Raw genomic sequence first — 23,361 nt, forward strand, 5'->3', positions numbered from 1 at the left:
GTATAGTACTTATTGTCATGAGTACTAGGCAGTTTTCTTGTACAAACCTATACACCTGCTTTTTTGTTCCTGTAAGCATTTAATCATGGTACCCATGGTGACGTTCCCTCTGTGTCCTCACCAGCAATCCATTATTACTTGTCGACCATTTTGTTTTTAATATTGTCTAATTCTTTAGTGACCAAGCCATTTTTTACAAATCTGACATGTGTCACTTTATGTAACATAGTAACATAGTAAGGCTGAAAAAAGACATTTGTCCATCCAGTTCAGCCTATATTCCATCATAATAAATCCCCAGATCTACGTCCTTCTACAGAACCTAATAATTGTATGATACAATATTGTTCTGCTCCAGGAAGACATCCAGGCTTCTCTTGAACCCCTCGACTGAGTTCGCCATCACCACCTCCTCAGGCAAGCAATTCCAGATTCTCACCGCCCTAACAGTAAAGAATCCTCTTCTATGTTGGTGGAAAAACCTTCTATCCTCCAGACGCAAAGAATGCCCCCTTGTGCCCATCACCTTCCTTGGTATAAACAGATCCTCAGCGAGATATTTGTATTGTCCCCTTATATACTTATACATGGTTATTAGATCGCCCCTCAGTCATCTTTTTTCTAGACTAAATAATCCTAATTTCCCTAATCTATCTGGGTATTGTAGATCTCCCATCCCCTTTATTAATTTTGTTGCCCCCCTTTGTACTCTCTCTAGTTCCATTATATCCTTCCTGAGCACCGGTGCCCAAAACTGGACACAGTACTCCATGTGCTGTCTAACTAGGGATTTGTACAGAGGCAGTATAATGCTCTCATCATGTGTATCCAGACCTCTGTTAATGCACCCCATGATCCTGTTTGCCTTGGCAGCTGCTGCCTGGCACTGGCTGCACCAGGTAAGTTTATCATTAACTAGGATCCCCAAGTCCTTCTCCCTGTCAGATTTACCCAGTGGATTCCCGTTCAGTGTAGTAATAACTCAAATGCTTTTTTAGGGATCTATTCAGTTTTGAAGTAACTTAGGGAGTCCCATATATTACAAAAACCGATATCTTTTTAACCCCTTCATGACCAGAGTCTTTTTCGGTTTTGCGTTTCTGTATTTCGCTCCCCTTCTTTCCAGAGCCATAACTTTTTTATTTTTCCGTCAATATGGTCATGTGAGTGCTTATTTTTTGCGGAACGAGTTGTACTTTTGAATTATACCATGGGTTTTACCATTTCGTAAAAAAAACACGGAAAATAAATTCCAAGTGCAGTGAAATTGCAAAAAAATGCAATCCCACACTTGTTTTTTGTTTGGCTTTTTTGCTAGGTTCACTAAATGCTAAACCGGCCTGCCCTTATGATTCTCCAGTTATTACGAGTTCATAGACACCAAACATGTCTAGGTTCTTTTTTATCTAATTGGTGAAAAAAAATTCCAAAGTTTGCATACATCGGGCGATTCTGAATGCGGTGATATCAAATATGTTTATATTTGATTTAGCAGTGACGGTCCCAGAAACGCTGCAGCCCGCGTCTCCGGGTCCGTCACTCAATGACGGCACATCCCTAGCGCACGCCCATTGTGCGCTAGCGATGCGTCCGACATTGCAGTCAATGGCGGCCATAACGGACTACGTTACACCGCATTTATGCCGCGGTGTAACGTAGTCCGTCTAACGGACTGCCTTGACGCAATGTGAACCAAGCCTTACTCAGGCAGCAGATTTAAGGATGGACTGGAGAGGTGTGCCATCAGGTCGGCCAGAGAGGAGGATGTTGCAGTAGTCAGAGTGGGAGATGATGAGGGTCTGCACAAGAATTTTAGTAGATTGAGAATTGAAGAAAGGACAGATTCTGAAAATATTTTTGAGTAGGAAGCGACAGGAGGTGAAGAGAGCTTGCATGATGGTTTGAAGGACAGGGCAAAGTCACAGTTTACTCCAAGGCAGCGGATTTTTGGTACAGGGGAAAGAGTGGTGTAATTTATTGTGAAAGATCAGGTAAGGAAGATGCGTGAGATGGAGGAAAGATAATAAGTTCAGAATTGTCCATATTGAGCTTGAGGAAACGAGAGGAGAAAAAAGGAGCATATGGCTGATAGACACTCCAGGATTCTGGACAGCAGAGAGGTGACATCTGGGCCAGAGAGGTAGATCTGAGTGTCATCGGCATATAGATGGTACTGGAAGACATGGGACTTTATGAGTTGTCCCAAGCCAGATTTATAGATGAAGAAGAGTAGGGGTCCTAGGACAGAGCCTTGAGGAACACCAACAGAGAGGAGACAGGGTGAGGAGTTCGTGTGAGAGTGGGAGACGCTAAAAGTGCAGTTGGATAGGTATGAGGATATCCAGGATAGGACATGGTGTCTGTAGTAGGAGGCAGTTGTCAACTGTGTCATAAGACAGATGTAAGGACAAGTCTAGAAGGAAGAGTATAGAGAAGTGTCTGTTAGCTTTGGCTGTAAGTCATTTTCATTTTTCTTAATTTTGGTCAACGCAGTTTAAGTGGAATGATGGGGACGAAAGCCAGATTAAAGACTGTTGAAGAGAAAATTAGAAAAGAGTTGGGAGGAAAGTTCGGCATGGACATGCTGCTCAAGGAGTTTGCAAGCAAATTGGAGCAGCGATATGGGGCGATAGCTGGAAACAGCTGTCAGGCCAATGATAGTTTTTTGAGGATAGGTGTAATTGTGGCATGTTTTAAAGCAGATGGGAAGGTACCAGAATTTAGTGATAGGTTGAAGGGATGGGATAGGGACGGGTGTGGTGGTGGGGTTGGCGAGAAGGAATCAAGTGCACAAGTGGTGAGGTGTGTTTTGAGAGAGAGATGAGTAAGCTCTCCTTTAGGCTACTTGCACACATCAGGTTTTTCACCGCATGCCGGTTCCGGTGTTATGCCGCAGCGCCAGATCCGGCTTATTTTGTGAAAACCGCATGGGATGGATCCATTTTTCAGCCGGATCAGGTGTCCGGATCCGGCGAGAAACCGGATCCATCCCATCCGGTTGTCATCCGTTTCGTCCGGTTTTCCATCCGGTTTTTGACAGATACGGTTTTTAAAAACGCCCCCTGACAGGCTAAAAATGTGATTGGCCCCCTGAAAACTATATATACAGTATTCCTACAGCCCATCAGTGACAGATTGGAGAGGAGCAAGATACAGAGCAAGATGGACGGCATTATTGCGAAGATTCTGCCAAACAACGTGGATTTCATCATGGAGGTGAATCGATTGAAAACAATTGTTCTTGAGAAGAAGCGAGAGACAGCACATCATGCATCTGCGCTGATGCCGTTTGTAGATCCACCCCATCACGGCACAGAGAATGACGCGGGGAGTCTTTTCTACTTTATACATGGAGCTACGAGGAGTGTTGTGAGTTCTGTTTTTGGGCTCCCTCTGGTGGTTACTGATGGTACTGGGTGATTTGTGTTCTGCTGTCTCTGGTGTCCACCTGTTCTATTAGGATTTGGGAGTTTCCTATTTAACCGGGCTTTCTTGTCATTTCCCCGCCGGCTATCAAGGTTATCAGAGTGTTTTGTTACCTCAGCTTCTGGCTTCAGTAATCTTCAGGACAAGCTAAGTTTTGATTTTCTTGTTCCACGTTTTGCTTTATTTTTGTCTTGTCCAGCTTGCATATAATTGTCTCTTTGCTGCTGGTTGCTTTAGTGGGCTGTAATTGCTCCTCATGTTCCATGAGTTGGAACATGAGTTCAAGTAATTACAGGATGGTTTTTTGAAGGGTTTTTTGCTGACCGCGCAGTTTACTTTTGTATCCTCTGCTATCTAGTTTTAGCGGGCCTCATTTTGCTGAATCTGTTTTCATACTGTGTATGTGCCTTCCTCTCATTTCACCGTCATTATATGTGGGGGGCTGCTATTTCTGTGGGGTATTTCTCTGGAGGCAAGAGAGGTCTGTGTTTCTTCTAATAGGGGAAGTTAGATCTTCGGCTGGTGCGAGACGTCTAGGATCAACGTAGGCACGTTCCCCGGCTATTGTTATTTGTGTGTTCAGGTTTAGGGTCGCGGTCAGCTCAGGTTCCATCACCCTAGAGCTCGTTGGTGCTTGTCCTTTTGTGATTCCCTGCCATTGGAATCATGACAGAGGAGACCCAGAGAAGTTTTTCAGCTATGTGCGGATGAAAGCGGAGAGCTTTCATGTATTGGTGGAGCGGATTGAACATCTAATAAGAAGGAGTGATACATATTGCAGATTCTCCATTACACCGGCTGAGCGTCTGATGGTCACTCTTCGGTAAGCACTTTCATTGTCTGATATTTTGAATTTGCAGTAATTTCTGCCTTGCTTTTGTTCACAGATTATTAGCTACTGGAGAATCCCTGTCTTCACTACATTTCCAGTTCAGACTGGGAATTTCAACCATATCTAGAATAGTGAGGCACACTTGCCGTGCAGTGTGGGCTCTCTGCATGACGAATTCATCCCACAATGCAGACATGGTTGGAAGTAGCTGACAGATTCCAGGAAGTGTGTCAGTTTCCCAATTGCTTGGGCGCGGTGGATGGGAAACATATCCGTATCGTGAAACCGGCTGGTTCTGGATCCGAGTATTTCAACTATAAAAAGTACTTTTCCATCATGCTGATGGCCATCGCCGATGCGGATTACAATTTTGTTGCGGTAGATATTGGGGCGTATGGCCGCTCAAATGATTTGCAAGTTTTCAAACTTCGTCTTCTATGGGGCAGCATTTGTATGGACAAACCTTTCAATCCCCCCACCTGGACCACTGCCTCAAACCTCTGAGCCACCAATGCCTTTTGTTTGTGTTGGGGATGAAGCCTTTCAGCTTTCAGAACATCTTTTGAAACCCTACTCCAGCCGTGGTTTAAAAAATACTAAAAGAATTTTCAACTACCAACTCACACGTGCACAGAGAATGGTGGAGTGTGCGTTTGGGATCTTAACCGCCAAATGGAGAGTTCTCCTGACATCTATTAACTTGAAGACAGACACTGTAGATGAGGTAGTGAAAGCGTGTGTTGTCCTGCACAATTATGTGCTATGCAAGGAACATATTTCCATTGAGGACCAGTCTGAACAAACCACCTTGGCTGATTATAGCAACCAAACTTATGTGCTAGGTTTCTGTGGGGATGTCCTAGTTGCTGGACACGGATGAGAATGTAAATAGGTGGTGGTCAGGTAGGGGAAGAGGGTAGGTTGTGAAGATAAGGTCTAATATATGACTGTCTCTGTGGGTGGCTGAGGTTATGCATACTCCCCGGCAGAACCCGTTTAGTGGGCTTGGCCTTGCATCAAACACTTGCATTGAGCGAGGCAGCGGCTATCTAGTGAGCACAGCCTCATTCAATACAAGTGTATGGAGCAAGGTCACGCTCATTAGATGGGCTCTGCCTGGGAGATGATCGCTGCTATGCAGAGCCGATCGTGTTGTGCCAGCTTCTAGCCTCCCATGGAGGCTATTGAAGCATGGAAAAAGGAAAAAAAAAAAAAGTGAAAAAAAGTGAAAAAATTAAAAAAAAAATAATTAAAAAAAATCAAACCTACACATATTTGTTATCGCCGCGTTCAGAATCGCCCGATCTATCAATAAAAAAAGCATTAACCTGATCGCTAAACAGCGTAGCGAGAAAAAAAATTCAAAACGCCAGAATTATGTTTTTTTGGTCGCCGCGACATTGCATTAAAATGCAATAACGGGCGATCAAAAAAACTTATCTGCACCAAAATGGTATCATTAAAAAGCCAGCTCAGCACGCAAAAAATAAGCCCTCACCCGACACCAGATCATGAAAAATGGAGACGCTACGGGTATCGGAAAATGGTGCAATTTTTTATTTCTTTTTAGCAAAGTTTGGAATTTTTTTTCACCACTTAGATAAAAAAAATAACCTAGTCATGTTAGGTGTCTATGAACTCGTAATGACCTTATCATAATGGCAGGTCAGTTTTAGCATTTAGTGAACCTAGCAAAAAAGCCAAGCAAAAAACAAGTGTGGGATTGCACTTGGAATTTTTTTCCCGTTTTCTAGTACACGACATGCTAAAACCAATGATGTCATTCAAAAGTACAACTTGTTTCGCAAAAAATAAGCCCTCACATGGCCATATTGACAGAAAAATAAAAAAGTTATGGCTCTGGGAAGGAGGGGAGCAATCTGCCTTGCGCAGGCGTGTACTACGGAGGACAGAGAATGAACTTCAATCCAATATTGCAGCCAGCATGCAGCCAGCGGGTAAGGAAAGGGTGAATCAAAAACCCCAAAACCCCGCCTCCATGGCTGAAGATTGTTCCCTCCAAATTCAGGTGACAGTGTCCCTTTAAGGATGTGTGGTGTGTATTATTTTCTGCTGAGGTCACATTTTTAACAACTGACATTAATTTTTAGGTTTTTTTCATAAAAAAACAAAAAAACAGTTTGATACAAAATTGCATGCAGGTGCCTGCGTGCATAAAGTGCTGAGTGGCATTATGACATTGTGCAGGTGTCTACTTTCAGTAAATATGTAATTATGTCTGATTAATATCAATTTAATATCATTTTCATTTAGTAATTCATATTTTATTTGTGTATGTCAAAAGTATGAAAATTGGCTATAAATGGACAAATCCAGTAGTGAAAAGTAAAGTGCAATGAATGTATCTAAGTGTGAATGATAGAAACGCAGCATTATGTTCCTCAAAGTAATAAGCATGTATCCCAAAATTATTATTCTTCATTTTATTAATAATCAACATAAACCAATTATTTTTTATCTTCCCTTACTCCAATAAGTGACAATGTCCATTAATAATTCTTACCCCTTCCCGACCTGTGACACAGCGTATGCATCATGAAAGTCGGTGCCAATCCAACCTGTGACACATTTGCTGTGTCACAGAATGATCGCGTCCCTGCACATCGGGTGAAAGGGTTAACTCCAATTTCAACCTGTCTGCAGGGACAGGGGGAGTGGTACTTTAGCCCAGGGGGAGTGGCTTTGCCCCCACATGGCTACGATCACTCTGATTGGCTGTTGAAAGTGCAACAGCCAATCAGAGCAATTAGTAATATTTCACCTATGAAAAGTGGTGAAATATTACAATCCAGCCATGTTCGATGCTGCAATAGCATCGGCCATGGCTGGAAAACCTGATCTGCCCCCCCCCCACCACCACCGATCTCCTCCCCAGTCCTTCGTTCTGTGGTCCGCTCCCCTCCGTCCTCCTGTCTGCTCCCCCCATCCTCCTGTCCGCTCCCCCGTGCTCTGGTCCACGCCCCTGTGCTCTGATCCACCCCACGTGCTCCCCCCACCCCCTCATACTTACCAAGCCTTCTGGTGTCCGTCCGTCTTCTCCATGGGCGCCGCCATCTTCCAAAATGGCAGGCGCATGCGCAGTGCGCCCGCCGAATCTGCCGGCCGACAGATTCGTTACATGTACATTTTAATCACTGTGATAAAACCACAATCACAATTTGATCACAATCACAGTGATCAAAATAAAAAAATAGTAAATGAACCCCCCCTTTATCACCCCTATAGGTAGGGACAATAATAAAATAAAGAAAATATATATTTGTTTTCCACTAGGGTTAGGGTTAAAACTAGGGTTAGGGCTAGAGTAAGACTATGTGCACATGTATTCTGGTCCTCTGTGGATTTTTCGGCAGCGGATTTGATAAATCCGCAGTGCAAAACCGCTGCGGATTTATCGCGGATTTACCGCGTTTTTTCTGCGGATTTCACTGCGGTTTTACAACTGCAGTTTTCTATTGGAGCAGTTGTAAAACTGCTGCGGAATCCGCAGAAAGAAGTGACATGCTGCGGAATGTAAACCATGTGTGCAGCGTTTTTTGTTTCCCATAGGTTTACATTGAACTGTAAACTCATGGGAAACAGCTGCGGATCCGCAGCGTTTTCCGCAGCGTGTGCACATACCTTTATATACCCTTAGAATTTGGCTATGTGCACACGGTGCGGATTTGGCTGCGGATCCGCAGCGGATTGGCCGCTGCGGATTCGTAGCAGTTTTGCATCAGGTTTACAGTTCCATGTAAACCTATGGAAAACCAAATCCGCTGTGCCCATGGTGCGGAAAATACCACGTGGAAATGCTGTGTTGTATTTTCCGCAGCATGTCAATTCATGGTGCGGATTCCGCAGTGTTTTACACCTGTTCCTCAATAGTAATCCGCAGGTGAAATCCGCACAAAAAACACTGGAAATCCGCGGTAAATCCGCAGGTAAAACGCAGTGCCTTTTACCTGCGGATTTTTCAAAAATGGAGCGGAAAAATCTCACACGAATCCGCAACGTGGGCACGTAGCCTTAGGGTGAGGGTTGGAATTATTAGAGTTGGGGTTGGAATTAGGGCTAGGGTTGGAAATAGGGTTAAGATTAGGCTTCTGGTTAGGGTTATGGTTAGGGGTGTGTTGGGGTTAGGGTTGTGGTTAGGGTTGGGATTAGGGTTAGGATTAGAGTTGGGATTAGGGGTGTGTTGGGGTTAGGGTTGTGATTAGGGTTATGGCTAGAGTTGGGATTAGGGTTAGGGGTGTGTTGGGGTTAGTGTTGGAGTTAGAATTGAGGGGTTTCCACTGTTTAGGCACATCAGGGGTCTCCAAACGCAACATGGCGCCACCATTGATTCCAGCCAATCTTGTATTCAAAAAGTCAAATGGTGCTCCCTCCCTTCCAAGCCCCGACGTGCACCCAAACAGTGGTTTACCCCCACAGATGGGGTACCAGCATACTCGGGACATACTGGGCAACAACTATCGGGGTCCAATTTATCCTGTTACCTTTGTGAAAATAAAAAATTGCTTGCTAAAACATCATTTTTGAGGAAAGAAAAATGATTTTTTTTATTTTCACGGCTCTGCGTTGTAAACTTCTGTGAAGCACATGGGGGTTCAAAGTGCTCACCACATATCTAGGTAAGTTCCTTGGGGTCTAGTTTCCAAAATGGGGTCACTTGTGGGGGGTTTCTACTATGTAAGCACATCAGGAGCTCTGCAAATGTAACATGATGCCCGCAGACCATTCCATCAAAGTCTGCATTCCAAAATGTCACTACTTCCCTTCCGAGCCCCGACGTGTGCCCAAACAGTGGTTTCCCCCCACATATGGGGTATCAGAAAACTCAGGACAAACTGGACAACAACTTTTGGGGTCCAATTTCTCCTGTTACTCTTGTGAAAATAATGCTCTGCATTATAAACTTCTGTGAAGCACTTGGGGGTTCAAAGTGCTCACCACATAATCTAGATAAGTTCCTTGGGGGGGTCTAGTTTCCAAAATGGGGTCACTTGTGGGGGGTTTCTACTGTTTAGGCACATCAGGGGCTCTGCAAACGTTCCAAAATGTCACTTCTTCCCTTCCGAGCCCCGACGTGTGCCCATAGAGTGGTTCCCCCCCACATATGGGGTATCAGCGTACGCCGGACAAACTGGACAACAACTTTTGGGGGGCCAATTTCTCCTGTTACTCTTGTGAAAATAAAAAATTGCGGGCTAAAAAATAATTTTTGAGGAAAGAAAAATGATTTTTTATTTTCACGGCTCTGCGCTATGAACTTCTGTGAAGCACTTGGGGGTTTAAAGTGATCACCGCACAGGTAGATTAGTTCCATGGGAGGTCTAGTTTCCAAAATGGGGTCACATGTGGGGGAGCTCAAATGTTTAGGCACACAGGGGCTCTCCAAACGCGACATGGTGTCCACTAACTATTGGAGCTAATTTTTCACTCAAAAAGTGAAATGGCGCTCCTTCCCTTCCGAGCCCTGCCGTGTGCCCAAACAGTGGTTTACCCCCACATGTGAGGTATCAGTGTACTCAGTAGAAATTGACCAATAAATTTTAGGATCCATTTTATCCTGTTACCCATGTGGAAATGAACAAATTGAGGCTAAAAGCCAATTTTTCATTGAAAAAGTCAAGTGGCGCTCCTTCCCTTCCGAGCCCTGTCGTACGCCCAAACAATGATTCCCCCCCACATACGGGGTATCGGCATAATCAGGACAAATTGTACAATAACTTTTGGGGTTCAGTTTCTCTTTTTACCCTTGGGAAAATAAAAAAATTGTTGCTAAAAGATCATTTTTGTGAATAAAAAAAGTTAAATGTTCATTTATTCCATGTTGCTTCTGCTGCTGTGAAGCACCTGAAGGGTTAATAAACTTCTTGAATGTGGTTTTGAGCACCTTGAGGGGTGCAGTTTTTAGAATGGTGTCACTTTTGGGTATTTTCAGCCATATAGACCCCTCAAACTGACTTCAAATGTGAGGTGGTCCCTAAAAAAAAATGGTTTTGTTAATTTTGCTGTAAAAATGAGAAATCGCTGGTCAAATTTTAACCCTTATAACTTCCTAGCAAAAAAAAGTTTTGTTTCCAAAATTGTGCTGATGTAAAGTAGATATGTGGGTAATGTTATTTTGTAACTATTTTGTGTCACATAACTCTCGTTTAACAAAATAAAAATTTAAAATTGCAAAATTTTCAACATTTTAGCCAAATTTCCATTTTTTTCACAATTAAACGCAAAAATGATCGACCTAAATTTACCACTAACATGAAGCCCAATACGTCACGAAAAAACGATCTCAGAACCGCTAGGATTCGTTGAAGCGTTCCTGAGTTATTACCTCATAAAGGGACACTGGTCAGAATTGCAAAAAACGGCCAGGTCATTAAGGTCAAAATAGGCTGGGTCATGAAGGGGTTAATATATATATATATATATATATATATATACACACTGTATATATATATATATATATATATATATATATATATATATAACTTTACTGTGTAAATAAATATACATTGGGTAAAATACAATAAATCTAGTAATTTAAGTAGAATTTTTTTGGGACTCTGATAAAGTGTTAGTTTTTTTTCACAGAAATGTAATTCCCACTTGTTCTTGAATTGTTTCATTCTTTTCACTCTACACAAGAAACAAAAGGTATAATTTGCAGCGCTTTCTGCTTGAAATCACTGAAGAAACAAAGCAAAAGTAACATCATCCCCCCTCCTAGGTAATCAGTATAAGAATGGAAACCAGAACATACAAATTATAAATATGAAGGAAATAAATAAGTCAGTACATTTATGAGCTTTTGTCCACTTTGTGTCCTCACACTAAATAAAAACCTATATTAAATTCTTAATGCAGCATAAAATAAAACAATTTAATTTATGGAGTCATCTGCACTCTGAGGAATTCGGAGCTTCCACAGGAATTAAAAAAGGCAATTATCATGCCGGGCTCTAACTAATGGTGGCATTTTATTCAATGCAGTTGTTTGCCACGTACTGCTACAATATTACAATTACGCCACGGATCACTACAGGCTTATTCTGACGTCTCCGGTCGTGTGGATTTACAGCGGCTGCACTTAGCACCGTGTGATTCCTAACAGAATTACTTCTGATGAATTTGGATGCAAATTTCAGACGCCTTTGAAGCCGGCGATGCTAAAACTAGTCACTTCACTGGCTTCAGTTATCCTGCACTTAGCAAGTAACACCCACTTGTGAAAATAAGAAAAACTGACAACAATGTAATGCAATTATTACCAGTCTAGCTTTCTAGGTGCAGCACTTGTATTGTTTCCACATGATTAAGTGTTTTTCCACAGTCCATGCTTGATATACTGCGCAGAACACAAGACAATGGCTCTTTTTCTTACGTAGCGAGGATGCCGTCACCTTACATAAGAGGCATCTACCGAAGATTTACAACATACTCCATGCGGTCACTTTCTGCTGCGACCCTGTGGTGCACTAGTGCTACCAGAACGTCATTCTTACACATCACAGCTGAACAAAAGGGAAGATGATGAGACTGGGCACTTTGTTTACTATTGCCTGGCACAGATGGCTCCGAAAGGTTGTGGGCTCTATTTCAATGAAATTTCAGTAACCTTCACATTGGATCATCTTTGTAGACGTGGGGCCGTGATACAGGAGGGCAAAAGCTTGCCAACTGCTTATCTAAATGCCCCAAACAGAGCCAAGAATATGAATTGAGACCTGTCCCATCTGCTGAGCTGGATGGCTCATGCCTGTTCTACACTGTGGCATATTTATTGAATTCTCAACCTATTAAATTCAATTTATAAGGTTACATGACGTTTTATTGAAGAAGCATTAGGAAAAGTTCATGCCGTGCCAATAATTTGTCAATACCTGTAGGTTTAGAGGATCGACAGGTGAAGGATTTGAAGATGTTGTTGTCATGAAAGGCAATTGTTGAAAACTGACGTTATAACTAAAGCCAGTTCCCTCCCTACTCGCAGAGTAGGACATATGTCACTTTAAGGTACACATTATTCATTTCATTTACAATGATGAATATAAAATGTACTTTATAAATTGTACATAATCTACAGTAATTAGGTTATGTAGCGAGCCCCGACCTGCCAATTGCCAAATCTGCACATCCAACAACCTACAAACCCTGGCAAAAAAAAAAGTTTTTAACTACTTAAGGAACACATGTAAAGACATCCAATTTTGCACAGCACTAGTTCTAAGTTTCAGTCGGTTATGGATGTATAATACAGTGTCTGCACCAGAAGCAAGAAAGATCTTTAAGTCCAAAGACACTAATTTCCCCATAAGTTTCCCGCTCTATTCTGTTTCTCAACCATGCCATATCTGTTGTTATCCTGGTTTGTCTGACACTGCTCCATTCCCTTCTCCCTGTGCTAACACCTTTACTATTGTAGGTCCAATGTCTCTAACTTTGCATACATCTTACACCAGTGAGCCCCAGGTGATTAGATGAAATCTGTAGATAAACCTAGCAAGTGTTCAATTATCCTGCAGCACCTCCACAGGGGAAATTAAGTACTACACAGTGTCCTGTAAATCAATCTGATCTGTCTGTAAAACGCAGGGCTGGAAAGGTCTTCCAAAGCAAAAGACATTGTTTGGAACCACCTCATTCTGGTCAAAAGATAAGGATCCCCATCTATTAACTCAAAATTCCTTAAAATCTATGAAATTAGGTATACTACAATATACTACACTTTAAATGTAATCACAATGCAAATTTAAAACTACTTGAATTTTTTAAAAATGTATTTATTAACTGCAGCAGATATCACCAACTTGACAAAAGTACAAGACCTAATTTTACTGTCTGATGTCAGGTACTTCTACAGTCCCGCATCTCCAAGACAGCAAGTGATCAGTGAAGTAGGTGTGTATTGATAAAATGAAAATAGCCCAATAACAACCTGTAATCAATGAACTCTGAATCACAGACTTCAGAAAAATATATCTGTTAACAAATATCTAGTCTATCATGGTATTACTAAAACAATACAGAGCTAATAGATTTACCCCTTTTCGCCAGGGCTATTTTCCATTTTTTGCATTTCTGTTTTTTGCTCACCTTCTTCCCAGAGCCATTACTATTTCATTGTTCCATCAACATGACCTTGTTATTTGCGGGATGAGTTGTACTTTTGAACAACACCATTGATTTTACAATATAATGTAATGGAAAATGGAAAAGAAATTCCAAGTGTGGTGAAATTGCAAAAAAGTGCAATTCCAAGATCTGACAGCCAGTACCAGGCAACAATAGGGAGTTTTTCCTATTGGTTCCTTTTGATCACTGTGATAGACCCCCTTAGTAAAAAAATACATCTTATAATTTTTTATATATAGAAATATATGAAGCGGCGCTGGTGGTATTGGGTATGGAGGTACCTGCAGCAGATTTAAACAATCACCACAAAGTTGTAAAGAAAAGACATCAAATACAAAGAAAAATCGCGCTGGTAACACCCAAGAACCGTCTTTGAGCCGAAAGATCTAATTCAGGGGGAAGGCATAGAGGCCAATGTGAATAAATGTAATGCCTACAGCATAGTACTTGCTCAAATACTCAGATATATAACAGCACCAGATATGCGCTTATACCTTCTCTATATGAGGCTAGAGTGAGCCGCTATTGTTGCTAAGTAACGTGAACTATATGAGCTAGAGGTAAATACCTATATGAGTCCAGATAAATCGCCCGTAGTTCTGTCCGTAGATCTTCAGTGATGCTGTGTAGTACAGATGGAGTCTTGGAATCTGTGATGGTAAGTGTTCCGGAGAGCTGCCCCGGCCGGTGGCAGCTGCTCCGAGTACCGAACTTCCAAGCGGGGACGGAGATGCACCGTCTCAGGGCGGCAATGCCGTGTGTGCGTTCAGAGTGCACGGCGCGTCTAGGACCTGTAGTGACGTGGTGAATCAGGTGACCGTCCCACGTGACTAGGGAATTCAGTACGGATCGCGGTCAGGACCAGAATAATTATAATTTTTATCTAATTGTTTCCATTCTTTGCAATTAGGGTTGGAATCAGAGTTAGGGTTGTGTTAGGGTTAGGGTTGGAGTTTTTTTAAAAGGAAAAAAACTAGCTAGTGTTGAGCGCAAGAGCTCGCTACTCGAATTTGCATCGAGTGTTTGGGTATGCATGGAGTATCGCGAATCCCTGCATGTTTTTAGGGTGTCTAACAGCCACAAAATATGCGGGGCAGGGACTCAGGCATGTCACTTAACCCTTTAACCCCCAAGGGTGGTTTGCACGTTAATGACGGGGTCAATTTTTACAATTCTGACCACTGTCCCTTTATGAGGTTATAACTCTGGAACGGTTCAACAGATCCTGATGATTCTGACACTGTTTTCTCGTGACATATTGTACGTCATGATAGTGGTAAAATTTCTTTGCTATTACCTGCGTTTGTGAAAAAAATGGAAATTTGGTGAAAATTTAGAAAATTTCGCAATTTTCCAACTTTGAATTTTTATCCCCTTAAATCACAGAGGTATTTCACAAAAAATACTTAATAAGTTAAAATTTCTCACGTCTACTTTACATCAGCACAATTTTGGAACCAATTTTTTTTTAGGGAGTTATAAGGGTTAAAACTTGACCAGCAATTTCTCATTTTTACAACACCATTTTTTTTAGGGACTACATAACATTTGAAGTAACTTTGAGGGGTCTATACGATGGGTATTTTCTAAGTGTGACACCATTCTAAAAACTGCACCCTCTCAAGGTGCTCAAAACCACATTCAAGAAGTTTATTAACCCTTCAGGTGTTTCACAGGAATTTTTGGAATATTTAAAAAAAATGAACATTTAACTTTTTTTCACAAAAAAAAATTGCTTCAGCTCCAATTTTATTTTATTTTTCCAAGGGTAAGAGAAGAAATTGGACCCCAAAAGTTGTTGTGCAATTTGTCCTGAGTATGCTGATACTACATATGTGGGGATAAACCACTGTTTGGGTGCATGGCAGAGCTCGGAAGGTAAAGAGAGCCATTTGACTTTTCAATGCAAAATTGACTGGAATTGAGATAGGACACCATGTCGCGTTTGGAGAGCTCCTGATGTGCCTAAACATTGAAACCCTCCACAATTGACACAATTTTGGAAAGTAGACCCCCTAAGGAACTTATCTAGATGTGTGGTGAGCACTTTGACCCACCAAGTGCTTCACAGAAGTTTATAATGTAGAGCCGTAAAAATAAAAAAATCATATTTTTTCACAAAAATGATTTTCACCAATTTTTTTATTTTCCCAAGGGCAACAGAAGAAATAAGACCCCAAAATTTGTTGTGCAATTTGTCCCGAGTATGCTGATACCCGATATGTGGGGGCAAACCACTGTTTGGGCGCATGGCAGAGCTCGGAAGGGAAGGAGCGCCGTTTGACTTTTCAATGCAAAATTGACTGGAATTGAGATAGGACACCATGTCATGTTTGGAGAGCCCCTGATGTGCCGAAACATTGAAATCCCCCACAAGTGACCCCATATTGGAAACTAGACCTCCCAAGGAACTTATCTAGATGTGTTGTGAGAACTTTGAATCCCCAAGTGTTTCACTAGTTTATAATGCAGAGCCGTGAAAATAAAAATCCTTTTTTTCCACAAAACATTATTTTTTAGCCCCCAGTTTTGTATTTTCCCAAGGGTAACAGGAGAAATTGTACCCTAAAAGCTGTTGTCCAATTTGTCCTGAATATGCCGATACCCCATATGTGGGGGGGACCACCGTTTGGGCACATGGCAGAGCTCAGAAGGGAAGGAGTGCCATTTGGAATGCAGACTTAAATGGATTGGTCTGCAGGCGTCACGCTGCATTTGCAGAGCCCCTGATGTACCAAAACAGTAGAAACCCCCCACAAGTGACCCCAGAATGGAAACTGGACCCCCCAAGGAACTTATCTAGATGTGTTGTGAGAACTTTGAACCCCCAAGTGTTTCACTACAGTTTATAACGCAGAGCTGTGAAAATAAAAAATTATTTTTTTACCACAAAAATGATTTTTTAGCCCCCAATTTTTAATTTTCCCAAGGGTACCAAGAGAAATTGGACCCCAAAAGGTGTTTTCCAATTTGTCCTGAGTACGCTGATACCCCATATGTTGGGGTAAACACCTATTTGGGCGCACGGGAGAGCTCGGAAGGGAAAGAGTACGGTTTTACTTTTTCAACGCAGAATTGGCTGGAATTGAGATTGGATACCATGTCGCGTTTGGAGAGCCCCTGATGTGCCTAAACAATGAAAACCCCTCAATTCTAACTCTAACCCTAACACGAACACACCACTAACCCTAATCCCAACCCTAACCACACCCCTAACCCGAACACACCCCTAACCCTAACCACACCTCTAACCCCAACACACCCCTAACCCCAACATAACCCTAACCCTAATTCCAACCCTAACCACACCACTAACTCCAACTCACCCCTAACCCTAACCATATCCCAACCCTAACCACACCCCTAACCCGAACACACCCCTAACCCTAATCATAACCACACCTCTAACCCCAACACATCCCTAACCCCAACATAACCCTAACCCTAATTCCAACCCTAACCACACCACTAACTCCAACTCACCCCTAACCCTAACCATATCCCTAACCCTGACACACCCCTAACCTTAATCCCAACCCTAATCCCAGCCATAAATGTAATCCAAACCCTAACTTTAGCCCCAACCCTAACCCTAACTTTAGTCTCAACCCTAACTTTAGCCCCAACCCTAACTTTCACCCCAACCCTAAGGTTAGCCCCAACCCTAACCCTAATTTTAGCCCCAACTCCAACTTTAGCCCCAACCCTAACTGTAGCCCCAATCCTAACTGTAGCCTTAACCCTAGCTGTAGCCCTAACCCTAACTTTAGCCCCAACCCTAACTTTAGCCCCAACCTAACTGTAGCCCCAACCTAACTGTAGCCCCAACTCTAACCCTAACTTTAGCCCCAACCTTAACTTTAGCCCCATCCCTAACCCTAACTTTAGCCCCAACCCTAACCCTAATGGGAAAATGGAAATAATTACATTTTTTAAATTTTATTATTTTTCCCTAACTAAAGGGGTGATGAATAGGGGTTTGATTTACTATTTATAGCGGGTTTTTTTGTGAATTTTTATGATTGGCAGCTGTCACACACTAAAAGACGCTTTTTATTGCAAAAAATAGTTGTTGCGTCTCCACATTTTGAGAGCATTTTTCCATATTTTGGTCCACAGAGTCATGTGAGGTCTTGTTTTTTGTGGGACGAGTTGACGTTTGTATTGGTACCATTTCCGGGCATGTGACATTTTTTGATCACTTTTTATTCTGATTTTTGTGAGGCAGAATGACCAAAAACCAGCAATTCATGAATTTCTTTTGGGGGTGGGCATTTATACCGTTCTGCGTTTAGTAAAATTGATTTAGCAGTTTTATTCTTCAGGTTAGTACGATTACAGCGATACCTCATTTCTATATTTTTTGTATGTTCTGGCGCTTTTATACGATAAAAACTATTTTATAGAAAAAATAATTATTTTTGCATCACTTTATTCTGAGGACTATAACTTTTTTATTTTTTTGCTGATGATGCTGTATGGCAACTAGTTTTTTGCGGGACAAGATGATGTTTTCATCGGTACCATGGTTATTTATATCCTTCTTTTTGAACGTGTGTTATTCCACTTTTTATTCAGCGGTATGATAATAAAGCATTGTTTTTTGCCTTTTTTCCTGTGTTTACTGAAGGGGTTAACTAGTGGGACAGTTTTATAGGTCGGGTCGTTATGGACGTGGCGATACTAAATATGTGTACTTTTATTGTTTTTTTCTTTTTTATTTCAATAAAGAAATGTATTTATTGGAACAATATTTTTTTTCTTTATTTAGGAATTTTTTATTTTTTTTTACACATGTAAATATTTTCTTTTACTTTGTCCCAGGGTGGGACATCATACTATAGTTTCAGATCACTGATCTGACACTTTGCAAAGCACTGTGTCAGATCAGCGATCTGACAGGCAGTGCAGAAGGCTTGTCGAAGCCTGCTCTCAGCAGGCGCTTGCAAGCCACCTCCCTGCAGAACCCGGAAGGAGCCCCATGGCTATTTTGGATCTGGGGCCTGCAGGGAGGACGTGGAAAACCCTCTGAACAACGTGTTCCGAGGGTCTCAGGGAAGAATGCTGGGAGCCCCCTCCCTGCTCGATGCTTTCCTATGCCGTCGGAATGCTGCGATTTGATAGCAGTGTTCCAGGGGTTAATGTGCCGGGAGCGGTCCGTGACTGCTCCTAGGACATAGTGCTGGATGTCAGCTGTAATAATCAGCTGACACCCGGTGGCAATCGGCTGCGCTTCCCCCGTGAGCGTGGCCGATCACTTATGACATACTATCCCATCCCTGGGGATTAAGTCCCAGGTCACCTCGACCGGATAGAACGTCATATGGGATTAAGGGGTTAAGCACCAATGATATTCGGTGCATATTCGAGCACATGATGCAAACTGTAGAGAGCACTTGTGCTAAACACTAATGATGACGTATTCAATAAGACAACATATTCAATATTAGGGGTAAGGGGCAAACATAATAATGTTATCAAATTCTGTGTCATACCCTCAAAATGCTCACTATACCACTGGATAAAATCCTTGAGGGGTGTAGTTTCCAAAATGGTGTCACTTGCGGGGGGTTTCCACTTTTTAGGCACATCACATTATTATGCATACCCCTTTTCACAAGTAAAGAGCCATGGAAAAAATGGCGCTCTAATAGTAAATAATAATAATAATCAGGGGCTCTCCAAACATGACATGGCATCCGCTCTCGATTCCAGCCAAATTTGTGTTCAAACGGTGCCCCGTCCTTTCCGAACCTTGCCTTGCGCCCAAACAGTAGATTTCCCCCACAAATAAGGTATCGGCATACTCCGAGAAATTGCACAATACATTTTGTGGTCCATTTTCTCTCGTTACTCATGAGAAATTAAAAAGTTAGGGTCTAAAGTAAATTTTTTGTGAAAAAAGTAAAATGTTCATTTTTTCCTTCCACATTGCTTCAGTTCTCTTAAAGCAACTGAAGGGTTAATAAACTTTTTGTAATGTGGTTTTGAACACCTTGAGGGGTGCAGATTTTAGAATGGTGTCACTTTTGCGTATTTTCTGTCATATAAGCCCCTCACAGTCACTTTAAATGTGATATGGTCCCTAAAAAAATGGTTTTGTAAATTTTGTTGGAAAAATGGGAAATCGCTGGTCAACTTTTAACTCGTCTAACAAAAAAAATTGTTTCCAAAATTGTGCTCATGCAAAGTAGACATGTGGGAAATCTTATTTATGGACTATTTTTTGTGACATGACTCTCTGATTTAAGTGCACAAAAATTTAAAGTTTGACAATTGTAAAATTTTTGCCGAATTTCCATTTTTTTTCATAAATAAAGGCAAATCATATTGAGGAAAGTTTACCACTATCGTGAAATACAAAGTCAGAATCAGTAGGATACATTGAGGCGTTCTAGAGTTATTACCACATAAGGTGACACTGGTGAGTATTGTAATATTTGGCAAGGTCAAAATTGGCTCAATCATTAAAGGGTTAAAATAATTTCAGTTTGTATCTGAACGGCTTTGTACAGATTATGGAAGAAATTAAAGATGGAAAAAGTTCTGCAATGATCTTTAACAGGGGTGTGATTTTTATACCCACTGTATATATCTTGACATCCCTTTTGTTGTTTATATACTGTACATAAACAATGAAAGCATCCCGTTGATATTAGATGAAAACATGAAATAGTGCCATTTATTAATATGTAAATATGGGAACAATTTTTGCTTTATTGCACCTAATTATTACACATTGTGCTTTATTCGGCTGATGAATTATTGATCTGCAGTTATAACTGTAGCAGAAAAGGCAGAATTGCACAAAGCTAAAGGACTGTAGGATAAAAAAAAAAGCTTATTTTTTTAGGAAACAAGACTAGGTATCGACACTGATGGTTCAAAGGCACGATGATAACATTTGTATCAGGAATTTATATTTTTCGCATTTGGGCATTTATAGGTTTTCATCTCAGCATTAATTATTATTGATATCTCATTTAGGATACAAGTAGATCATTAAATAGTAATATTGAGAATATGCTCCAGTTATGAATTTGTGAAGATCTGAGGTTGGGGCTTGTAATAATCACCCAGGCAGTTTAAAGATGCAACTGTTTTTTTATTCCTTACATTCAGTCTTACAACAACTTTGAGTAGGTGGCCAAAATACACTGACCCCAGTCCACAAGACCCCAACTCGGGGCGGGTAGATCCACTGCCCCCGATACCAGGTGATATCGACGGTCTCCCAAATTTTGGTTGGCACTCAGCTTTTGTATTTCCCACTGGTCTAGTCTGTAGTCACAGTCCATGTTCCTCTAGACGACGGATACCACGACCGTAGGATGTGTATCCAGCTCCAGCTTGCAACAACATATAGTACAGTCCTAGAAAGTACACAAGATAGTGCAAATGACAAGAGTCTCCAATTTCCGCTGGCTTGCCAGGGTTTAGAACCTGTGTGACTTCAGCTATCCAGGGCCAACTACGCTAATGAGTAGCACCCTGATTTTCGCGGGCACCTCCAGAGAGAAGGTAGTGGCAAGCTTATGAGACTGACCGAGCTCAGTGAGGTATGTGGCCAAGTAACCTGAGGGTCCCAACCTGGGCTCTCCAAACATCTTTGTGGGTTCAGTGAAGGGCAATGGAACAGATCTGTATTCCACCAGATGGAGCCATGGTTACTAGGGCTGTTCCTGTGGAGTCTCTCTGGAAAGGGAGCCAGGGCCCTTTATACCCACAGCTCCCATTCAGGACATTCTCCCACAATATTGGGAGAAGTTGGGCGGGGGGTAATGTTTAACTGTTCGATTGGTCAGTTAACCTGCATATTTGTCTTAAGTTGTGTAGACTAGTACACCACAGCGGCTTTATGCACTACATAATCAGCAGGCATTCCACAAATTAACATAGAAGAGTCAAAGTACAGGCTCATATGAAACAACTGCTCATGTAAAATGACCTACTGAATAAAGGAACAATACATCTGGCATAAAATAATTCATCCCCACACCAGGCCAGGATGATGCTGTAGTCATCTGTTAATTTTTGTTTACAACATGTTAAATGAGTTCTTTATTTGACCAATCCTTAACCAGTCCTATTGACAATAAACTGATTGCTGAAGTCCTGTTGCTTAGCATCCCATAGATCAGTAATTATCTATGAGGAAAACTGGCAGTGAATGATCAATTTCTGGGACTTAATTTTAGGTATGAGGCTAAGAACTTAGTAGTTGCTAACTACCTGCTTGTTCTGCCTGGACCCGACCTCATGTAAACAGAGTAACTCTTCCTCTTCCGGTCTGCTATGCCAATGGGGCGACGCTGCCGACATCATGTTAACTGACAGCTGGCCCTCCACAGTTAGGCCGGGGTCACACTTGCGAGTTCAATGCGTGAAACTCGCGCAAGTCACTTGCATCAAGTCCTGGCACTGCCGCCGACACTCGAGACCGGAGCGTGCGGCTGCATGTATTTCTATGCAGCTGAATGCTCTGGTCCTGAGTGCCGTCGGCAGTGCCGGCACTTGAGACTCGCACGAGTTTCTCGCATTGAACTCGCAAGTGTGACCCGGCCTTAGACAGCGAGTGCCCGGCTGTCAATGAGCATGACATCAGTGAAGACCACCGTGAACAGAGCAGAGCAGAAGAGAAGAAGCTGCTCTGTTGATATGATGTCACCAGAACCAGAAGCCATAAGGCTACGTTCAGACTAGCGTTGTGCGCCGCTGCGTCGGCGACGCAACGCACAACGCACGCAAAAACGCGGCAAAACGCACGCAAAAACGCTGCGTTTTGCGACGCGTGCGTCGTTTTTTGCCGAAAATCGGACGCAAGAAAAATGCAACTTGTTGCGTTTTCTTGGTCCGACGCTTGCGGCAAAAAAGACGCACGCGTCGCAAAACGCAACAAACAAAAACGCATGCATCCCCCATGTTAAACATAGGGGCGCATGACGCGTGCGTCGCCGCTGCGTCACCCGACGCTAACCCGACGCACACTAGCACAACGCTAGTCTGAACGTAGCCTAAAATAGTTGTCAAGATTGATCTGTGTCCACTCTGAACTGGCAGAGATTGGTACTGGGCAAAACAAGCCGGTAGTTGTCAACTACCTGCCTGTAAGTTCTTAAACCTATAAGAATAAATAAGCAAAGTCCCAGAAAAGCTCAATGTTGACACAGTACTATAAATACAGAACAAAAACCCGAGTACACGGTGTCCACCCAAATGCATTGTTTGTGTAATGTAGGACAGGTCCTCAAGAGCTAGAAACCTTCTCTTAACTACTCTACAATTCTGGGATGAAGATCCTTCATTATTAACCTTCGTCAGGCTGCATAATTTTATAACGTTAACAGGCTGCAGAGGTACAATTGTACCTTCATATACATTTTATTGAAATTTGGCCAATATATTCTGGACCAAAACTGCAGAGATGTCCCGAAATTTCAGCCCTCTACGGCTTTTCTAAAAAAAAAGTTATTGCAATTTTAAAACGGAATAGTTACAATTGTATCTACTCAGCCGGACGGAGGTTAACTACAATTTAATTTAAATTATGATACCAAAGAGATAGGGGGAAATGTATTAAAACACAAGTTATATCATGTGTGCTGGAGTCAGGAGTACCTAACATGGCACATCGTTGGTCCTTTTCAAAAACTCAACTCCACACATGTTACTGGATGGCTTAGATTTATGCTGTAATTTGCATTAATTTCTATTGTAAATGATAGTAAAGAAGATCATTACCTAGTGAGAAAATGTAGGTATCTGAAAGTTTTATGTTAAGAATTATATTGTTTTCCATGCTTAAAAATAGACTATGCGCACAAAACAAGAAAAATATTTAAAACTAATCTGTCATATTATAATTCATCCAGGGCACTTGATAATGCGCAAGGACATTAAAACAACAGAACAGTTTTCCTAGAGAAAATTGAGGAGTATCACTAAATAAAAGGAAAGTG

At 41.9% G+C, this 23,361-nt stretch overlaps 1 protein-coding gene across 1 annotated transcript in view; it reads right to left on the reverse strand.

The window, feature by feature from the left end:
- ZNF407 (zinc finger protein 407) overlaps positions 1-23,361 on the reverse strand; it is a 711,460-nt gene that overhangs the window by 15,583 nt on the left and 672,516 nt on the right. The window lies entirely within an intron of this gene.

This window comes from Ranitomeya imitator, chromosome 6 (genome assembly GCF_032444005.1).
Source record: "Ranitomeya imitator isolate aRanImi1 chromosome 6, aRanImi1.pri, whole genome shotgun sequence".
In the NCBI taxonomy this organism is placed as follows: Eukaryota; Metazoa; Chordata; class Amphibia; order Anura; family Dendrobatidae; genus Ranitomeya; species Ranitomeya imitator.